Source organism: Drosophila grimshawi, unplaced genomic scaffold (assembly GCF_018153295.1).
Source record: "Drosophila grimshawi isolate 15287-2541.00 unplaced genomic scaffold, ASM1815329v1 contig_1367, whole genome shotgun sequence".
Taxonomy (NCBI): domain Eukaryota; kingdom Metazoa; phylum Arthropoda; class Insecta; order Diptera; family Drosophilidae; genus Drosophila; species Drosophila grimshawi.
The window spans coordinates 9394518-9417103 of record NW_025062889.1 but is presented as its reverse complement, the minus strand read 5'-3'; the positions used below and the strand labels follow the sequence as shown (position 1 = coordinate 9417103).

The 22586-nt window shown below is 37.8% G+C and overlaps 1 protein-coding gene across 1 annotated transcript in view; it reads right to left on the bottom strand.

The window, feature by feature from the left end:
* Positions 1-22315, bottom strand: part of LOC6561235 (protocadherin-like wing polarity protein stan) — a 53018-nt gene extending 30703 nt beyond the window's left edge. The window contains exons 1-2 of the mRNA XM_043216355.1: positions 22272-22315; positions 2103-2139 (exon numbers count right to left, since the gene is read on the bottom strand). The gene's annotated coding sequence lies outside the window, so the exon portion shown is untranslated. The remainder of the gene's footprint in view (positions 1-2102; positions 2140-22271) is intronic.
* Between the last annotated feature and the right edge of the window lie 271 nt (positions 22316-22586).

The window sequence follows — 22586 nt, the reverse complement described above, 5'->3', positions numbered from 1 at the left end:
CAAACAAACCAGGCAACAAATAAAAAGTAAAATAAAATGAAATAAAATAAGCATCGCAAGTGAAGCATGTAAACTTTATTTAAATGTTTCAACACTTTTTCCAACCACTCCATAAAAATACTCACCGACACAGTTATGAGTGCAAGAGTCTGGCAACAAATTTTAGAATTGCCGTAGTTAGCACTTGTGCAACGGCCATGAACTGCCCAACATTTGTGCAAATGCATCTCTACCAACTTCTACAGTCTATTTAAGTACAAGTAAATATAAAATTGGAATAATTGTAACATTATTCTTAGGCTTTTACTGTGGATATATTTCGTATTCCATCAGCAAACAAGTTGCTCAAATCAAATACTGATTTCTTATTACTATTATTGAGCTGCTTGATATTTGATATGGTATTTGATAAATATTTTCACTAAAATACGGTCTACATCTCATTTAAAGCATACTAAAATTAAAAGGAATGCATGTTCAGCATTCCATTTGAAGTTAATTTCAGAAATTCCATTAGCGAATAGTATTTCAAAAGCTTTGCAACTCTGTTGTTGTTTACCACAAGAACTAAACTCAACAGTTGTGGCTTTTCAATGCGCGTTTCTCTGATTTTTGTTTCTTTTTTTGCCACAAATACAAATAAAAACATTTACTCACTAAATCCTCTTAATGTATTTCACAATGCTGGCTATTTTTGCATTTGTTATTTTAATTGTGGGCCACTAAATGCAGTGAATGCCTGTTGCAGAACAATGTTAAAAGTGGCTGCCAAATAAGCAGTGAACTAAACACAATAACATTTAGCTCATTACAAGCCCACACTCTACAAACTGAAATCTGTTGTTGGTTTGGCTTATTATTGTTGTTGTTGTTGCTGTTGCTGTTGCTGTTGTTGACTTGCCACTGTAATTAATCACATTTAATTTATCAATTGATAGCCTGCAAACAATCAACGATAAATACCGAAAATATGAAAACAGCTTATGTTGCATTAAAGCTGATTATTTGCCGCAGTTTGATGAGCCAATTAATAATAATAAATGCGTTTTACAATATGCAATTCAGTAATTGATAATGCTTGAATATTTTGTAAATTCTATTTGTAATATGTAAATTGGGATTTCATTTGAGCCCTTTTACTAAGCCATCATTAACCGTTCAACTAAGGATCCTCCATATACTGACTATAATTAAGCGCATGTATTGCTTAAGCTTTCTCAAAACTTATCGTATACAAATTTTTAAGCTCAGGGCAAAATGTTCTATGAGCTGCAATATTTTGAAGAATGTGCTAACTGATCGGCCAAAGTAGAAGTTAGTGCGAGGCACACAGATGAGCAACACTGGAACGCATGTTAGAGCCAATGATTAGATACTGGCCACAACAGCTATTTTTGCAACAGTTGGCAGCTGTTTTACTGTTTAACTGTTGTGAATTTGTCTGTGGTCAGTGACCCATACTTTAAAGCGCCGCCGCTTGGGGAAAAGCATTAAAAAACACGGCCTGCCGCAATCTTCTGCCCCACGGCTAAGGGGAGAAATACACACACATGCACACAAAAAACAACATTAACCGTATATGAATATGAATGCTCGTTAACAGCAGCTGGTAAAGGCGACGCAGTGGAGGAAAGAAGGCAGAGGCAGGTTTGCGTGCTGTTAATGTCATAAGAGAGATGAATAACCAGTACAAGAACAAGAACAAGAAGAACAAGCAGAACTAGAACTATATAACGCACATGTAACTAAACATCACGTGCATGTATATGTATGTAGACATGGACATACATATATAAAATTTTCATTATTGGGCGTAATTAAGTTGCTGAGAGATCGGCAGGTTCGTTGTTTGAGTCTTTCGTTTTGGAAAATCTTTCGCTCATTATAAAACTAAATGGATTATAATGAAGGTGCGTTCACATCGAAATTAATTCAAGTGTTCTACCTCCAATTTTTATGCGGAACTGAACAACAGTCCTACACTTGATTTATGAACAACAACTAGCAGTTGTTGTAGTTCGAGTGTTATTGTTGTTCTTAGATTTGCATGCGTGTGAAACTTGTGGTTCGCATTTGGGTAAACTATTTAATTATATACTCACATTTCCGCTACTTGATATTAATCTAAATGTTGCCAGCCTGAAAATAAAAGAGACGAAAAATTAATGAAGAAATTAACTTAAAGAATATTTTAATGGAGCTCATAAAGCTCACACATTCTTAATAGTAACGTAATAATAACTTTGCTCCTAGCGTGGAAGAGCCATAAGGCTTCCCTGCAATTTCGTTTAGCTGACGTGAATAGAAAATTTAATAAAAACAACGTAAACCGATTATTTGTATGTAAAGTGCTCAACGCAATCTGTCAAAAGATGTTGACTGAACGAACTTAATGAAACAAGTTGCAAAGGCAACGTTAAATGGGTGTGCCTGAGTGTGTGTGACTGACTATTATTATAAAGATAGAAGCCAAAAAGCATAGCTGAAATGAATATAAAAACGGAAATTTTACTTAACAAGCTTGATGAAGATATATACATCCTTATATATAATACATATTTATATATATATTATGTATATGCACATATCTTAATCTATATTTTAACTACTGCTGTCTGAAGTAAGTTCTTAGAATCTCCTACATAGAAAAACACCTATTATACTCTTTAGAATATATTAATGTTCATTTTGTAGTGTTGTTTTTAATGAATGTGTGTATTTTAGCAGTTTTGATTGCTTTAAAGCTTGTACTGATTTTAAATTCCGATCAAGGCAGTAATTTGCCTGTAACAGATTCTGATGCATAAGGCGTTAATTAAGCAGCCGCCGACTGACAAACTTGCGACATGGGAAGAGCTAATGCCGCTGAGAGAGAAACTGAGACCGTGACTTGGGCTGAGACTGACACAGGGACTGAGGTATAACTTGGCTGGATTGGTTGAACTTTTACTCGAGTAGGCGGCGGCGAGTGGCAGAAGCCGCCACGTCAAACTTTGTGCAACGGAAACTTGCGAGTTGCGACTTGCGTCTTGCAACTAAAAGCGAAAAGAAGTAAGAACGAAAAGTGGGTAGCAAATTAAATTAAACGCAAGTGTGGGAAAATTACTTCAAGCGTAAAGTAATAAGAAAATTTTGTGGGTTGCACACTAGAAAAGCCGCCAATGCCCTCATTCTCCCCTTCTTTAAACGCACAGACATGGAAAAAAAAGTGAGCAGGGCCAGTGGAGTGGCTCTAAGAATTAACGAACCGCTCAACTTTAAAGACACATGTATTTCAGCTCGTGAGCCGTAGGCGTGGCATATGTCAAGGTTGTGCACAACAACTCTGAGAAAGTGATTGAAACTGAGCTGAAAGAACTTTGCACAATTTGCTGCAAAAGTGATGCAACGTGGCTGAAAAGTCAATTCGATGAAAGCTTGACGACGCCAGAGAAAGATAGTGATAAAGATAGAGAGAAAGAGAGTGAGGATGATGCTGAGACGGCTCAGATGCTGAGCTGACTGGCCTGGTATATTGGAATTTTTATTGCCTTAATTCGCACAGGCAGCATGTGCCGAAAATGTGCGGAAGCAAATCATATTACGGCTCAGATTTCCGTTCGGCAATTTTGCGAAATCTTGGTACTTCAGTTACCGACAGCAACAATGAGAATGTGTCGAGGGCTGGAGAGAATCGCTCGAAAAACTTATAACTGCAACAAGATTGAAAGGAAACTACTGCAGCATGAATTGAAAATGAATAGAAAGACACAAAAAAAAAACTGAACGAAGCACGAAACTGAATTGATTTTCCATCAATGAGTACAAAATGTAACTACACACCACATAAACAGCAAAAACTACTTGCACAGATCATGTTCATGTTCATCTCTGCCTTGGTCTTGGACAGGCTGTCAGCTTACACATCCAACCACACACACACACGCACACACTTGCTGAAAAACTTGCGTGCGACGAGCTGAGAAAAAGTAGAAAAAAACCCAATGGGGCATTTATTTCACAAAAGTGTGTGGGGAGCGGCAAGAATAAGTGTAGGGGAGGGTCATCCAAAATGTTTATGCCTTGACCATTGAATTTGTGTACCGAAAATTTAATTTTCCATGAAATACAATTCCTTTTTTTTCATCCTCTTCTGCATTTTCCAAGCAATCCTTTTTGCCTCCAGGGGGGCAGTTTGTGTAAGTGGATGTATGTGAGTCTATATATGTGTGTGTGTGTGTGTGTGTGTGTATGTGTGTGTGTGTGTGCGCATGTATTTGTATTAATAGATTGCATCGACCCAAAGTTGCGGCGGGTTGTGTTCGCCCATAAATGGAATTTCAGAATTTCACAATTTACAATTTCGATTTAACGCATTATATTTACACACAATGTTGATCCAGTTATTTATGTATGTTTGTATTGAGCGTCGGCTTACACATCATTTTAATTTTAAGTATTTATATTTTAAAGTTGCAAAATAAATTTAATTTAATTGAATTTGCTGTAGGATGAGAAGCCAGAGGTCCAAACACTGAGCATTTAAATTAAAGTAAAATATTTATTAAAAAATGGGAAAAATTTTCATTTTAAGTGAGCTTAAGGAAAGCGCCAGGCATCAGTCGATTTTATTATACCCAATACCCATTAAAAGTAGATAAAGAGGGTATCTTGTTTTGTGCAACAGTATGCAAGAGACTGAAAGATGGATCTCCGATCAGTTAACGTATATATTATTGATCAGTATCAACAGTCTATTGATGTATAATCTCATATAAAATGTTTAACAGATGGGCTCAGGGTATCTTGTAGTCATTCTTACTTGATTTTAAAATTAGCTAGGGTCATCAATTTATGCTGGTATGCCTTATAAATTTTTTGTTTAAATTAAAAAGTGGCTGGCGATCTTTGATGAACAGCCGCTCATGGTAAGCCGGGGCGTATTCTATTCTTGGCCTTTGGAGAAACGTGACCGTCCATGGATCCGGCAGTTTAAGACCACCATCACGTTTTACACATCAAAACACTTGCAAAAACTGTTTGCAGCGTCCGAAATGGGGATGACAAACATTTTAAACGCCGGCCAGTGGCACATAAATGAAATGTGAGGCGCCTGGAAAACGTCTGCTTTTTCATGTCGGCGACGTGACGTAAATGAAATTTTGCCATTAATTGCAACTGAAACTAAGACATTGAAGGAATGGACATCTGCCAAGTATTAGCAAACTTTATCCATACAATGACATCAGAGTGGGGCAAAAACTTGCATTATTCCTGTGAACGAAAGAGAGAGAGCGAGAAAGAGAGGCAGAGGATGAGATAAAGAGCTGCATCGCAAGTCGCGCCAACAATGGAAAAAGTATTTCAATTTTCAGAACAAGATAAAAACATTGTAAATAAGATTTACTTTTAAACTTCAATCTATGCAAGAGTCAATGGCAAAGTGAAAGTTTTTCTCGTCTCAACTGAGAATCCTTTTCAAAACTGTGCTACATCTGCTCAAACAGAGAAAAGCAATCTACAACTCGACTAAAGATTCAGCAAATCGAATTTAAATCGAAATATAATTTATTTTCAATAGAAATATTCAACTCTCTTATATTTTTCCGTTTTATTGTTTATTTCAATATAAACAAATTTATAACAGTCGATTGACAAACCTTTGAATATATGTATTAAGCAAATCGTCAATAAGGTGAAGTGTACACTCAGAAAAAACCACATGCATTTTTCAAATTTAATGTTGATTACTTAAAGCTTTGATAAAATTTTTACTGCGTTTGCCAAACGTATATGTGGTTCGCAACCACATTCTGATTAAATTCGAACTCACTATTTTCTTTAGTAAAGAAACCTCACCAAGCATGGGTTGCGACATCGACCAATGTTGCAGCTAAACGTTACAATGCCAGGCATTGTCCAAGCTCGCAATCCGCATAAGTAGGCAACAATTTAAGTACAGAGCCCAATGAGCTTTATAGCTAAGTGCTCTGCCACAACAACAAGCCACTTGAGCAATGTTGCAACAACTACAAATTATCTAATCAGACTACAATCTAAGCTCGAGAATTGCTGCTGTTCAGGCCGAAGTGCAACTGTGTGTGTATGTGTGTGTGTGTGTAAGGGCTAAAAAGTGCAACTGGAAGTGGCAGCTAAGGCGATACAGCTATAAACAGCTAGGCCATGTGCAGGACGATGCTTTGTCTGTGGCTATAAGCCACTTGACCGACTTGCAGTGACCAAATGCACAACGAATTCATTCTATTGTGGGGTGAGCTAAGTGAGTGTGTGTGTGTGTGTGTGTGGGTGTGTGTGTGTTGATGTTTGGCAGTTTATGGGTTTTGTTGTACCCAATTCACGCCCATAAAAATTTAAGGGCCAAGACACGTTTCGCATTCAGCCAAATGCGTGTGAATTGCTTTCACTTGCTGCAGTCGCAAAATGAAAATGAAACTAAAAACGCTCCACGACTGTTAAATAGTTAACAGCATGCCGAAAATGTATCCCAACCAATCCACCCAACCACCCCTCACCCTTTTAACCCCCTGAAAGTAATGCTAAATGTTTGCATTTATAAACGTGACGGCGTTCATAAAATGTTGCCCAAAGCGAGAGAGAAGCGAAAAAAATGGATAATGGCAATGGCAACGGCAAAGGCAGCTGCGAGTCCTCTGAACAGGACTCGTAAAAGCGAGGCATAGCTAAAAATGTAATAACAAAGTTTTGTAGGCGCTTTTAGTTAGGGTTTGCTTACATAATGAGCCAAAGAGTGGGCCACGAGGGCAATTACTTAGTTAGCATAGAGTCTATGTAAAAAAAAATACGCCTGCAAGCAAATTGAAATGGTTGTGTCAAAGTTCAACAGTTCGAAGCATGCCACACATACCAGCAACATTCACATATATGTAGAAGTCTACTTAATTGTAATCTGATTGAACAATCTGCACAAAGTCAAAGGTCGATCAAGAGGGCAGTTCATTAAGTAAGCGACAAGACAAAAGCAAAACCAAATCAAAAACAAATTCCAATTCACAAAATTTAGCGTCGCTTTTATGACCAATAAAAAAAGATATTAAAATGCATGAGATTCGTGAAGCAAGTTTTAGGCATGCAAATATTTCAAATATTTTGGAGCCAAAATTGAAATAAAATTTACATATAATTAAATATATATACAAGCGAGGGGGACTTTCAAAAAACTATCGGAAGATGTATCATAATTAGTTTTAATGGCAGCTGGGCAGCATTCAATATATATGAACAACCCTCGTCCTGCGGCAATATAATCTATGCATGTTTAACTTTATGGTTTTGCATGCCTCACTGGAGTCCTGACAGACATTTATGTTGTGACAGCTGCCAGCTGGGCTTTACCTTCATTCACTTTGTGTTGCGTTTATGCGTGTATGTGTGTGCTTTTTGGTTCCTCTCAGCTTAAATTTAAATATGCAAGCTAATGAAATGTAATAACAAAAAGAAAAAGTAAAAGCCTGAAAAGCTGGCTAACTGGCAACTGGCTACAGCGAGCCCATTAATAATGCTTAAAATCTAAGACCTGGCAAATTGGTTTAGCCAAACGTCTGAAAAACTGCTGCGAAAGCAACAGCAAAAATGTCGCAGTTAATTATGACGCCAAAGCTGTTGAGCAGCCATCTAAGCTGTGTGTGCGTGTGGAAGAGTGGTGTGCGTGAGTGTGTGTGGGTTGCTTTACCTGCCATGCGTTAATAATTTAGTGCAACCACATCCAACGTCCTCCACCCACACAAAACCACAATGCCCCAACAGCAAGCGAAAATTGCGTTGACGAAACAATCCAAAAAATCGTTTCGTGCATGTACAATGAATATATATGTATATATATATATATATATATTGTACATATAAATCAGTAGAGTGCAGCCTGAAACTAATTAGTAATATTTTGTATTCGTACAAAGTTTTTGGCTGGGGTCAAACGTATATTTTTAGAATATTCCGGAATAATGAAAATTTATTTGTGTGTCCTCGCTTAACATGAAATTCACATTACAATTGACTTTTATACGACCTGTTTGAGCTTCCTGTGTGCACACAGCAAATATGAAGGACACCCACAACCACACCCACAGAGAAGAGCCGCATCAGCGGCAACCTGACAATTGTGGCTAAAAACATTTCGACACCTGATGGGCCCCCCCTTTTCGTTTAATTAAACGTAATGTGAAGTCCAGCCATTTGGGCCCGGACAGTTATCATGCTAAGGCACAGCCAATTTGTAAATGCCAAAGGACCTTTCTGGACATCTATTTTTTTGGAATACCCTGTGTTCATTTCAAACGAGTTACACAGTGCATTAGGTGTCAAAAGTCATCAACGTATCTATTTATCTATATATATTTCTATGCACATACATTTTTATATATCTTCCAAGTAAAAATTAATAACTTCAGTTGGGAGAAAAGAATACGTTTGCTGTCTAAAAGCAGCAGTTTAACTATCGATCTAACTACAGGGTATGTGCTCGACGAGCAGTCTCGCTTTGGTGCTGTAATGTGCGCCTAAAAGCAAATATGCATTTGAAATTTGTTTAGGGCATCTTCATGTTTCAAGTTTTATTGGCATATTTACCGTAAATTAAATGGTGCGTAAAGCACCTTAAAACCCACACTGTCGGGCACCCCTATAAATCTGTAGGGGTGTCCACTGATTTGCACACGCGGCGTATACGCAATTTGTATGCCATTAGTCAGACGCATTCATCCAAGACGCAGCAACAATAAGAGAGAGGGAGACAGAGACAAATTACATTAATTGCTTACTCCAAGCGTACTCCAAGAAACCAACCCCAAACAGCCCCTGCTTTTCAACATACATACGGATTCATTTGCCTTTGCCCTCTTTTGCCCCACTCACTTCGAATGTATTCAATTGAAATATTTTTTTAAACACTTTTATGTTTATTGTGTATTTTTCAGAAAAGCTGCCTTGACTCGTAGGTTTTATGAGATATTCATTGTTTGATAATTGCTTGCAGTCTGTTCAACAATAGTCCAGCAAAATATAATAAAAGTAAAAATAAAACATCAATGGATAATTTACAGATGAGATTAATTAAAATGCAAAATAATGTGCAATTAAAAATGAAACGGAATCATTTCTATCAACATATTTCATTAATTTCTTATTGAATGCCATCGCATTTCGCTTTAAATGCTAATGAAGTCAACTCAAAACAAAAAACCCAATAATAGCTGATGAAATTTAAATAAATATCATGATGACTTCGTTGCCCTTATATCAATTTCGCTTTTACTTTGCGTATTCATTCAAAAGACAAATGTCATAAATTAAATTAAATTTATGTATTAAATCCCACCTGTATTGAATACCACCTGGAACAAATAATTTGAAAATGTTGCCTGCAATAACATTTAAAGATTCCCTTATACACTTTAAGAGTATATCAATTTACTATGACTCTTTTGATTATTCTTTACTCATTGTCATTGATATGAATAATTAAAAATGTATTTTATATAAAAAATACATACAATTGTGTCATTTTGTGGTCGAGTGAGTTTCTTAGCTGATCTTAATGAAATTTTGTTCACTTGAGTAAAGTTGTGACAATCAATATTCATTTCAAATAAGCTACAGCAAAAATCAAAACTATGTTCAAGTCATATATCATAATTAATTAATTGAATTAGGTCCATTGTTTTGCCAATATCTTCTATTCTCTATGGTCACATTGTTATTGTATTTTATCTGCCTCACTGCAGCTACACTACTATTTCACAACCTTTTCTGTCTCTATGGCAACCATTTCATGTTCTCTGCTCTTTACATACAAATTCCTTGCTCCCTGCTTATCTCACTGCCTTATGTGATTTGCGAAAAGCAAAAAGGGAAAGGATGAAAAACTTGGCTTTCCTCAATACGCGGCAGCAAAGCTGCTAAATACGCATGCATATGTGGATGCGAACATGTATCTGGAATCTATGACCGCAATAGAACGTGAGGACGTGAGGAACACTTGCTTGGGAACCTATATGTGTATGGGATTGGATGAAAGGCGATAGAATAGGGAATCTGGAATGGGGAATGGGAAATGCATGCAATCAAACAAAATGGCAATAATCGCATTACCGTTAGTCAAATCCACTTAAATGGAAATCAATCAGGCCCATTATCTAGCTAGTAAAGAAACATTTCAAAAACAACAGCAACTACTAAATACGTTGGCAAAAACATAGAAAATGGCCAATCAGTGGTAAATGTAATCACATTGCTGGAAAAGGTTCAAGCCAAATGTGGCGAAGGCATCGAGTGCGAGTAGTTTGCCCATATGCTGGAATCAGTTAGTGATATGGCAATCGAAAGGCAGCAAGTGGCCACAAACCAAAGGTTAATCACCCCTTATGGCGCAAGCAGACACACACACACACAAGGCATGAATGTGACTATATATGTGTGTGTGTGTGATTGTGGGGAATGTCAAACAGCAGCTTGGAGCAAAGCCTGAGGCTAAGGAGCATATAGGGTTAAGCCTCAGGGGGATTGGACTCGAGGCCTTTTGCAAAATGGTTCCTACATGTGTGTATATGTGTGCATGTCTATAAGCGTAAACGTGTGTGTGTGTGCGATGGCACTTTCAAGGCGCCCAAGCTCTCGATTTGACTCCAACTGAACTTTTGCGTGTTTCAATACCATAAATTCTGCATGCCTGTCTAAGCAAAAGCAGAAACGCAGCAGAGGGATATAGAGTACTCCCCCTCACACCCAACTGTTCCTCTTCCTCATCCATTTTTGCTGGCAAAAGGAGCCATGTGTATTTAGGTGTGAGTGTGTGTGAGTGTGTGTGTGTGTGTGAGCGTGTGTGTGTGTGTGTTATGTGCCATGCTTGTTGTTACAGTTAAACTTTGCGGCTTAGCAAAGCATAAAACATTTTCGAATGCATTATTGTTCAACTTTTTGTTACGAAAGTTATATTTAATTTTTAGTGTTTGTTTTTACCTAACTGTTCTTTTGCCATTTTTCAAAAAGAATAGAAAGAGAAAGAGAGAGCGTAAGCGAGAGCGAGAAGGCGAGATGGGGGCTAGCATGTGCAACTGATAGCTTCAAACTTTGTGAGCTGTTAAGCGTTACAAAGTTTACCAAGATTTAGATCCAATCATTCTAAGTGCTGCCAAATTCTTAAAAACTTCGACAACAAAACAGCAAATTGACAAATGACAGACAGTCAAACGTGTAACGGATGAATCATCCCTGATAGAATCATTAAGCAACACACCCCTTTACCCCTCCCCCACCTCCTTTCTGCCCCTCATCACAGCTCATACCCCTGCTCTTAGGTTGGCTGCAAGCACACTTAAGCACACAATCAAAATACATACGAAATGAGCAGCTGATTATTTTTTCATTAGCACGCAAGGAATTTCTTATTAAAATGAGGGTGGACGGGAGTTTGGGATGGAGCTTGTGGGGGTAGACATATAAGAGAATGTCGCAGCTCATTTTTATTTATTGGTTTAATATCCTGTTTGGCTTTCTTTGGGCGCCGCATGAATCATTTGATTTGCTTTTTCTTGCGGGACTTTAACTAAATAAATAAAAGCACAAAATAATAGACCAAACACGCGATGGGGTCGCAAAGAGAAACAACTCGCAAAGTCCAACAAAAATGGAAATTAAAAAAGCAAACTAAGAATAGCCGATGCGTAAATACCCTTCCCAATGTATATATTCTTCTTTTCGTTTTCCTTCTTTTCCTAAGCTTGTAATTAACGAGTTTTGATATCTTTAAGTGAAGTTTGTTATAAATGACTTTTGATATCTTTAAAAGCAAAACGAGGTGAACCAATTCGATAATCTTCCGTATAATTTATGTGCCTTCTTTGATAACAAAGCGACCCTCTTTAAGGGTATCAAAACGCATAAATATAAATAAAATGCTAATGGAAATGCACAAAAATGTTCAACATTTGCTTGTGGCCTGCCGCTCTTTGATGCAGTTCGTTGGGCCATTCATGCGACACACCAACACACTCAAACACACTCGGCCAGACACACACCCTCACAAAGTTTCATCCTGCCACCCTTTTTGCTGTTTTCTAATAAAATTTAAATGCAACTCTTGCGGCAAGCAAAGCCTAACATGAACTTACCCCTCTGTGTGTGTGTGTGTTGTTTGTGTGTTCAGCGCAGCGTAAGGCCAAAAAAGCATGAACGACAGCAACAATAATAACAAGCATTTGCCGGCATTACTGTTACCCGAAAATAAGAAAGAAAAACGCAGGACGAAGGACGCAGGACTCAGAGGCCACATATTGATTTTTGTCACAATCGCATCCACCACCGTCGTCGCATCACCGCGTGGGGGTTGTTTTCCGTTAGTTTTTCCCCCGTCGAACACACACACACACACACACACACGCAGCGAGACAACAACAAAGGAAATGCAATCAGCATGTGGCACAAGCAACAATTCACAAAGAATACTCAAACCAGCTGTTTCGGACTCTTCGATTTGGGCTACCATTATCCACAAATGCCTGATCGGTTAAGGCCAACGGCGACACAGCTCATATACATATGTGTGTAGCTTATGATATGCAAATATTTGGACAGTCAAATTACATGCACACACACACACTCCCACACACACACGCACACTGTATTTCGCAACGCATGCGAAACGATTTAACAACAACATCGCCCGACAAATGAGGACTACAAGTATTTTGCAGCAGACAAACAACTGTCTGAATCTATCGCCATCTCATGCACTCACATTTACGTGTGTGTGTGCTTGTGTGTGTGCCAAAAAGGAAACTACGCAAATTACTACAAACAACACAGGAACACAAAAATAACAGCCTTAAAAAGCAGGCTGGCAGCATTACAAACACATGAATGAACAAGTGAGCCCGGCAAAAAAGTAATAACCAAAAAAAATAACTGTTGAGCCAAGCTAAATGACTAGCAGATGCCCTGTAAAAACAATTTTAATACCTATTTACATAACAACTTTTATGATAGCAATTTAAAATTCAATCAATTTAAAAATTAATTTTTGCCTTGATGCCATGATCCCAAGATGTTTAAATTTCAATTACTAAGCTAGTCTTTTATATTCCGGAGTATTCAAATTCGGTAGAGATCATAGAAAGTAATGTTTGAGCTGACATTTTGCGACCTTGGCGTGGATTGCGTTTCACAATGAGTTCGAAGTCCAACGGCAATCTAACTTTTAAAGTAGTTTAAATATTAATGTCAGCTATATATATACGAATGTAATTAGAACAAGGCTCCCTTAATTCACAAAACGGATTGCTTCCCAAAGTTAATAATTTACCACAGTCCATAAGCATGTTGATCATGTGTTTTACAGGGTATACAAAAGCAATACACAAGTGGCAGCGCAAAGCCTCTAAAGAGCTGCATTTGAGCTGCTTAATGTGACTATGGCTCTGACGGGTTGCAGCCACAGTCACAGCAGCAGCAGCAGCAGCAATCCCAGACCCAATTCCACTTCCAATCCCAGTTGCAATCCTCTTTCAGGTACAATTTAAGGCGGCTAACCACGCCCCTTCCCCCCTGCCCCCTTTAGAATGCACATTAAACACACCTTGCATGAGTCATGCGGCTGCCTCTGTCGCATTGCTGCCTCCTGCGCTCGACTTTATTATGGCCAAAACACAGAACCCGGACAACAACCAACCCTGTTAGCATGTGTATGACTGTGTGTATGTGTGTGTGTGTGAGTGTGCTGCACGCAAAGCCGGCTTCTGTCGCCGGCATCTGTCCTGGCTGATGTGTCTGACTGTCTGGCTGTCTGTGCGCCTCAGGCAGCGTCGTTTATGGCGCAAACTTGTTTAATATAATGAACAGCGTTGCAGAGCCTTGCAGCCAGTGTGACCAGGCAGGCAGCAAGCAGGCAGAAGGCTGTGTGAGGCAGCACGTGAGTCAGCCTAGAACCGAGGAAGAAGAAACAGCAGCAGAAGAGGCAAAACCACCCCTTGTGGGCTGCCTGCGAATGCACTGGAAAATCAACCACCGAAACGAGCAAAGCAGCTAGAGCTAGAGCAAACCGCCCGCTTCGTCGGCTGGAGACAAAAAAATACAACAAAAAAAATATAGAATAAAGAATCAGAATAAAACTCACAATATCGAAGTAATCTGTGCCTTAACTCATTTGCCAGCAGACCAATTGCAAATTTCATTGATTAAACTTGACCAGACCAACCAGTTGGACATGCTGAATATCCTTTGTGTGAGTGCGTGTCTAACAAACGGAATTGGAGTGGTTACCCAGTGGGAAATGCATTACACGCAAAACTACTTCTATTACAGCCAGAATAGATGTTATGTTAGAGCATCTATCTTGGGTATTCATGTGGTAATTTAATTGTAACAGGTGAGCAAACACTCTAAAATTTCATAATTTGCGTAGGACTAAAAATTGTATAACTAAAGTAAGTTAAGTAAGTAACATTTACATTTGCTCATTTGCTTATTTCAAGCACATACATTTTCCAGAAAAATTATTGCAAATTCATTTATCTATTCAATGACTCCGACAAGCATGCTAACAAAAGAAATGAAAACAGAACACGTTCCTGTGGGAACAATCTGTCTGGTATTGTGAGAGCTACAAATTCTCAATTTATTTAAATTTCACCAACCACAAATCTTTAGATAAGAGCGAAATAGAAATGGAAACAGTTGGACACAATATCCCTGAATAAATTCAACATAATTTTATATCAAAAATAACAATCGCTCATTACACAAACAGACAGGAGTCTCTTTGCTATTCCTTTCATCACGATAGAAAAATGCTACAAGTTGAAAGCAAAGCTCATTCCCATGACAACCATATAGAGTAGTATTATATACCATTAAGTTCAACTGGGCTATCATTATTATGTCGTCTATGCCGTCTGCTTAAGTCTCGCCCATGTGGCGCCGTCTATCTGATGGCTTCTTTGTCTGCATGTCCTTTCAGGCTGGTATATACCGCTCCTTGGGTCAGTTATGGGATGCATTTGACTGCAATGAACTTTTTAGCTTTGAGCATTTTGCACAGGAAATTGTTTGCTAAAAAGGAAAGCATAATTGCCAGGGAGGACATTTAAAAAGGAAATACAATTGACACAAGATATGCGACAAAAACAAAAATGCAGAAAAGCACAATGAAAAAAAAAACGAGGAAAAACCAGAGAAAAAAGCAGCTGACAATTGTCAGGAGATTGTCATTAAAATGCTGCCAACTCAGCAGAAATAAAAGTTGAAGTAAAAAGCAAATAAAAATCCACTAACCAAGAATGCCAGACACGCAACTACCCTGTGACTAGAACTACCAGTTCAATTCAACAGTCCTAACATACCCTTTTTCATCGATCTGATACGCACTGGGTATTGACATAAATGAAAGGGCAAAAGATTGTGTCCCAATACGCGATACTCGCAATTTGCAAGTAATCTTCGAAATTACAAGTTTTCAGCATGAAACTGTATAAACTTTGTATTTGCAGTGATGCCATATGAAAATGTAATTTTACTTATTTGTCCAGATTTGTTTTGTGTCCCACAAATCTCATCAAAACTTATTAGGGGAGGTGAAACGCAGTGTAAGGATATAGTCCGAAACAAGGCTGAAGGCCAACCTTTTTCTAATCTGGCTATCAGGCGGCATCATCACATTTAAGCCTGACAAATCGCATCTATTTCGAAGGACGGGTCCATAATTGTTAACGATAATAAATACTATTTGTGGGCACAAGGTCGAGCGTCAGCTCTCCTCTTCCTCCTCACCCGCAGCTGTTATTTATAAGCTTATCTCAGACGAACCAGACATACAGATAAAATGTGCATTGTATTTGCCAGTTGAACTGCTTAAAAACTGTTTATCAAGGAGTGAAAACTTTACCTAATCTCAGCAGGACCAGTGTATGAGTGTGGTTGGCAACACACTTTGCCTGCTGGCCACTTTTACAGCGTATTGTTGTTGCTGCGGCAGCTCAAAATTCAATTTACTCAAACTGAAAATGTGGTGGTGGCTGCACCAGCCGTACTTCCGTATTGATAGCAGCCATTCACACGCACACACACACACACACAGAGACAGACAAACATACATATATATACAGCATATATATATGTATATCTGCACATCCATACACAGTTTCTCGCGCATCGAGCCAGTGTTGCCAACTGCGTGAAAAGCACGTACGCTGACGGCTTAACAACTTATTTATGCTTAGCTCTGCTCTCCACCAGCGCAATTGCTGATGCTGATGCGGATGTGAATGCTGATGGCGCTGCATATACCCTGCACATAAATATAAACAGGGAACGATTATGGATTTAAAATTGTAAAGTGCTTTTATAGCTACGAAGGTGCTTTCAATTGTTTGCATTGGCTTTCAACGTTGAATTACTTTAAACTAAATTGAGCTTTAATTACCATTGTAATTAAACATCAAAATAAATATATATGTAGTGTATAAACCTCAAAGCAGCCAGCTCAAAGAGATAACTACGGATAAAGAGAGAACATAGCCGTGTAAGCCAGATGGGAACTACATTTTTAATGGTTTTATGGTTTCTACCCAAAACCAGTAGTTCTATACTCAAAATAATTATTATAAAGAATTATCAACTATAATAAAAAACGATATTCTCATTTCTTCACAGGTCATCTGCTAGTCGGTATAAGGCCGCAGTTGACACAGCCCTACTTGTTTGCAGAGCAGGACCTTCCACTCGCCTGTCAGGCGTTTGGCATTGAGTAGGTGGTGCTGGTGGTGGTGCTGCTGATGCTACTACTGCTGGTGGTTGTTGAGTGCTGAGTCGTTCGTCTGACCAATTTTTGTTGATTTTTCTGGCCATATTGTTCGCCTTGCCGAATATAATTTAAATTTAATGTCAAAGTTCAGTTCGGCTTATTCAAATTGTGAGTCTATCGCTTTATCATAGCTCCCATGAATATCTGCAAAATATTAAATTGCTTTTACAAAATTTCAGATGAGAACTTACAGATATGACAAGTTGTGCATGGAATGCACTAGAAACATAGCGAATCGCGTTGCCATCAAATAAAATAAATAATAATAAAATAAAATGAAAATGCAATATGAAACTATTTGGTCCTCAGCAAGCATATACAAGCTGTAAAAGGGCGCTGCGAGGCAACCAGGGGTGGGAGCGGGGTGTGTGAGGGAATGGACCTAACGCCTCGCAAAACACACACAACAAATGGAAGAAAAGATAACAAAAGAAAAACGAGACTTTTATGGCTCAGATATTCATGTTGATGGCACAACTGAAACCCTTGCGTTGACTCTGCTCACTATTAATGGCAATTCTATGTAAACGGCATGCACAACTACCTGTGTGTGTGTGTGTGTGTGTGTGAGTGTGTGACAGTCACACCTTTGCTTTGATGTGCATTTCATTTAATAGCTTGGAGTGACAGGCGATATTTTGGCAAACAGGCAGCAGTCAGTGAAATCATTATGATAATGCCATATATGTGACTGTGTGTATGTGTGTGTGTGTGTGTGTCTGCGTGTGTGTGTGTGTGAATGTCAGTTTTATTGCGTGTGTGGAAGGCCTAAACGTAATGAGATAAGCAGAACATAAATTTGACAAGCTCACACACAAAATCATAGCATACATTTGTGCGCAGTGGATCCGCAAATAGGTGTTGACTTTTATCCACTTTAATGTAGAAGAACTGGTTCGAAATGAACTTGGCTTATAATTTAATTTATGCTAAATGCGCTGACTTGCAAACTCATTTGGAAAACTATCGACACTTTTACAACTAAGCTAGCTGATCAACTAGATATAATCAGTAGCGCCATTTGCCGATTGAGTGGAAATGGCAATAAGTGAGAATCCTCAAAGTACATCAGAGTAAATTGTGTGGCCTTACCCTGAAGAAGATGCAATATCCCAGGGAAACGTGTCTTAAGCTCGGAACACATAAAAATCCTCAAGATAGCCTCAGATGGGACAAAATAAATCTAACTAGGTTGAAGTCCCCCCAACAACAATATATAATATTTAAAAATGAATGTATATTCAAGTATTTAAATAAACAAAACTCCGAGCAGCTACGCTTGAAAACCACCATAAACTTTAGCAACAACAGTTTCACATTTTGTCATATGCATTTTGAATTTGTCTTGTTGTTGAGAGCTAGTTAAAATTTGTGAAAACAGAAATAAAAGTAGAATAAATGTGACTAGGTCAACTATAAAATGTTATACAAATATTTATGAATAAAATTGCTTTAAATTAAAATTGCTGTGATATCAAATTTGACTGAATTAAAACAAAGTTTCAAACTATACAGCTGACTGAACAGACAGTATTAAAAATAAAAGACACTTGACGCCATGTCAAGAGAAATACATTTTTAAATTTTGAGAAAGAGGTCACCAAGCATCCAACATAGAATTGTCAAAGCAGCATATATCAAATACTTATCATGCACAAATGTATTCACATATAATGTATATGAATTTGGTATCTACAACAGCTAAAGAGCCTGTCATTTATATTTTCTTCAGCTTTCCTCACAGAGTGCTTTGTGTAAATGTTGTATAGTTTTCGATGCAAGCAGTTGAAGGAACACGAAAAAAATGGGTCAGACGATACGAGTAGATAATGCAAATGCTGATAAATTGCAAGCAGTTTATATAAGTACAAAGCTGAAAGCGTGACTGACATGCAAATTGTGATAAATGAAATGAGCACTAAAGGGGAGAGTGGGGGGCTTACCCTGTTTGAGGGGTTGAATTCGAAGTTAGGGGTTAGAACTAACTTTATATGGTGGCAAACTAAAGTCGACTTTGACGATTTCTGATAAACAGCAGAGCATCAGCATCAGAGCCTGACAATTGCCACATCTGACACAGCCTGACAAGCTGTCGGGCACACTCTAGAGTGGGCGCGGCAGCGCCTTTAAATTGGCATTGAGACATCGGCGAAGTAAGTGGCAGCAGCTGCCAAGAAATTGCATTTGCTGCGGTCAACTTCATTAAGCCAATAAATGATGGCAAGCTGTGCAGTTTAATTATTAAATGCATACTCTAATTAAGCATTTCTACGGCTCTCACTCTCTAAGTCTCTCTCTCTCTCTTCTCTCTCTCTCTCTTTCTCTTTGCTTCGCACTTGCAATCGTGCTGTTTTTATCAAATGAACTCGACCGAGTGTGCATTATGCGATTAATTATGCAATCAGTTGCAGTGTCGCTTGATGTTGTAAATAAAGCAAGTGTAATGCTCGAATTAAACGTGTTCAACTAGCAGATACCCATTAGCAAGAACTGAGGTACCTTAAACAGTATCTTATCAACCGTACTCTACCACAGATATCCTCTAACCAAACCTTAAATTAAGCAAACTCATTAAAAATAGCTAGCTAACTTGTTAAACCCAGTAATGGAATATAAGTTATCGTATACCACATGTAGTTTATTCTGGTTTCATAAAAGTCAATTACCCGTTCCAGTTTAAAACACACTTGTTGTATGTTATATTCATATTATCCAAAGCATCAAGCTCAATTATTTTTTGTATATTCATTATTTTTGTATTCATTACATTTTTAAAAATTTGATTTTACTATTTACGATTTTTAATATAGTTACAACATCTCCTAGTCGAGAATATCTCTCGACTTGTTTGACTTCACATTTTATTAATAACATTTCACACTTGACCCGACAGGTTGTGCGCAAACAAATTTTTTAATTAAAAAACAAAAATTAAAATTAAAATGATGGGAAATTGCTATGAATGCAGGTTGAATAGTTATTGGATGGCCGCCGTTGGCACATTTGTTTCGCCTAATTAATGCAATTGTAACAAATTGTGTTGAAACGAGTTGAATAGCAGCTATCGAGTCATCGCACCAGCGCCTGGCTCATTATCCAAAGTGCCACAGGCAGCCAGGCTGTAATTGAATTAACACTAATGAGCATGCAAAGGCAGCAGCAGCAGCAGCAACAGCAACACCAGATGAAACTACATGAATATACATCTCGATGAGTATCTATGTATCTATAGTTGAATCTAAACAAATTGAGAGCACTTGCCTGCTGACACAGTGCTGGACACACGGGCAACACTCTTCCTGCCACACAGCGAGGAGAGCTCAATAAATTTACAAAACACATAGAAAAATAAAGATGGGAGCAATGACCTAGTTCAACACATTCCACATTCAGCTATAGACAGGCATATATAGATACAGGGATATAGCTGTTAAGCTTTTAGAAAGATTCACAGTTGGTAAAATGCTCGGCAATTAGCCAATTTATTCAGTCAACCATTTCGCCATTTTGACGAGCAATCGATCAACTCCGCTCGAATTGGTTCGTTGTACATAGAAAAGAAAAGGATTTCACACGTTTTACTAAGTGTCAGTGTGATACAGATACTGAAACAGATACAGATACAGATACTGATACTGATACTGATACAGGAAACGATACATTTGAAAGCGCATTTTCCATGGGCACCGCATACTAAAAGGGCAAAAAATGGTTTATTCGTTTTCAATTGATTGCAAGGAGTATCTGCGAGCCATTTGGCACTCATACATATTTATTTGTTATAAATTACAGCAGTGAAGACGTGTAGTAAAGTATTAGAAGCTGTTTTGTGATTTATTATTTTGTTTTACTTAAGGTACATTTTAGACCAACTGCAACTGCAACTGCAAAATATGCATATAATCCATATAATCTTTATTCTGTGTTACCAAACTGCTCAAAGTGTATTTTAGAAAAGCTAAAATGCAGAATATGCATATAAACCATTTGACTTAAGCTGTTTGTCTTGAATACTTAACGCTTAAGTTTAATACTCACAATAAAAAAGCACTTAAGGCGGAAATACGACCCTCAAGTGGGGTCAAATTGAGTTCAAAGTTTGTGTGCCAAACACTCAACTATAATCGTGACATATATGAAAAGTGGCATAAACGAATTTGAACGTGAGCTCAAATCTAACTGCAAGCGAGAGTAACTAAATTATCAGTTATATTTATATACATATGTAGTAAGCGAAAATATTATTATTAATCGCATATTCGTGTAATCAATAAACAAATAAGAAAGAGAGAGAGAGAGATAACGTGAGGTAAGTCTGAAGAAAATTACATATTATATACATATATATGTATTTCATTGACTATTAATAGCCGACATTAGAGTAAAATAGAAAGCATGACACAGAATTAGTTATTATCAGTGAAATGAAACAAAAGCATTAAAACAAACAAATGTTTGACAAATCATGATTTTGATATTGAATAAAATAAGGCATTCAAACTAATGCCAATTAATAAAATCCATAAATCATATTGCCTAGCGTAAGCGATTCGTTTGAATGAAATGTTTTAACAGATTTTAGTCGCATGAATAAACAAATCACAATAGAAACAAAATATGTAAATCAAAATCTTGATAAGCGTCGAATTAAATACGCGTGACAAATATGCTTATTGATTTAAGTTATGTGTAAAATCATTCAAAAGAGCTGTTGATGTATTCACCACAATGATAAGCTGCTCAAAGAGTTATGCCATACAAAAAAGAAAGATGGAATACGCCACAATAATAATTACATCGAGCAGAGCTTGGCGCAAATGTTATTTTCAAGTCTTTCCAGAGCCATAAGAGGGGCACAATAAAAATATGTATTTCTGGGCTCAGTTCATGCACCTCTACACCTGTTGCTGTGCAGCAACGGGCAGCAGCGATGAGTACAAATCAGAATTTGTGGCTGTTATAAAAACAAACACAACGATTGTGGGCAATCTCAAATTTCCGAAGTTATCTTATTCAAATTGGGAATTCAAAGCGGTTCATCAATCACGGGCTTGTCGCCGCATGACATAACCAATCCAGCTGTGAATCGGGCTGCTGTGTCGGACGGCTAGACGGACAGACGGACAGAAATAAAAATTATGAATACGACTGAGAGGGAGAGAGAAACAAATAAATAAACCATCGAATGGATATGCATCAATTAAGCTTTCATTCTAACATAACATAACATAACAATTTTCGAGTGTGGCCCAAAATGAAAACCGGTTCTCGATTGCTTTTTCAGCCTACACCAGTTACGTGTTTGTATCTCAAAGATATTTGTCTGGAAAAATAACACACACACACACATCAACTGTATTGTGAAGTGTTTGCTTGGGTCAATTCGAGTTTTGGAAACGTCATCGATGTGGGCTGCCAGGCCAAATAAATGACCCAAAACAAATATGAACGGGCGACTTACCAATTTGCAGAGGCCGTCATGTAAAATGCCAAATTTGTGTGCAGCTGTCCAAATAGAAGAATATATATAAGAAACTATATTAAATGTATCTCTAAGTATACATATGGAAAATTTCATAAATTCATCTTGACAAAGCCCTTGTTTCTGCGCATAAATCAGCGCGTGTTTGACACGCAACAAAACTAATCAGAAAAAAGCAACAAGAAACTGAGAACAACTTTGTCGCATTTAAATATTAATTAATGAGCAGTTGAAAGATATCATACGTATGTGTGTACGGTGTGTGTGTACGGTGTGTGTGTAGTGTGTGTGTGT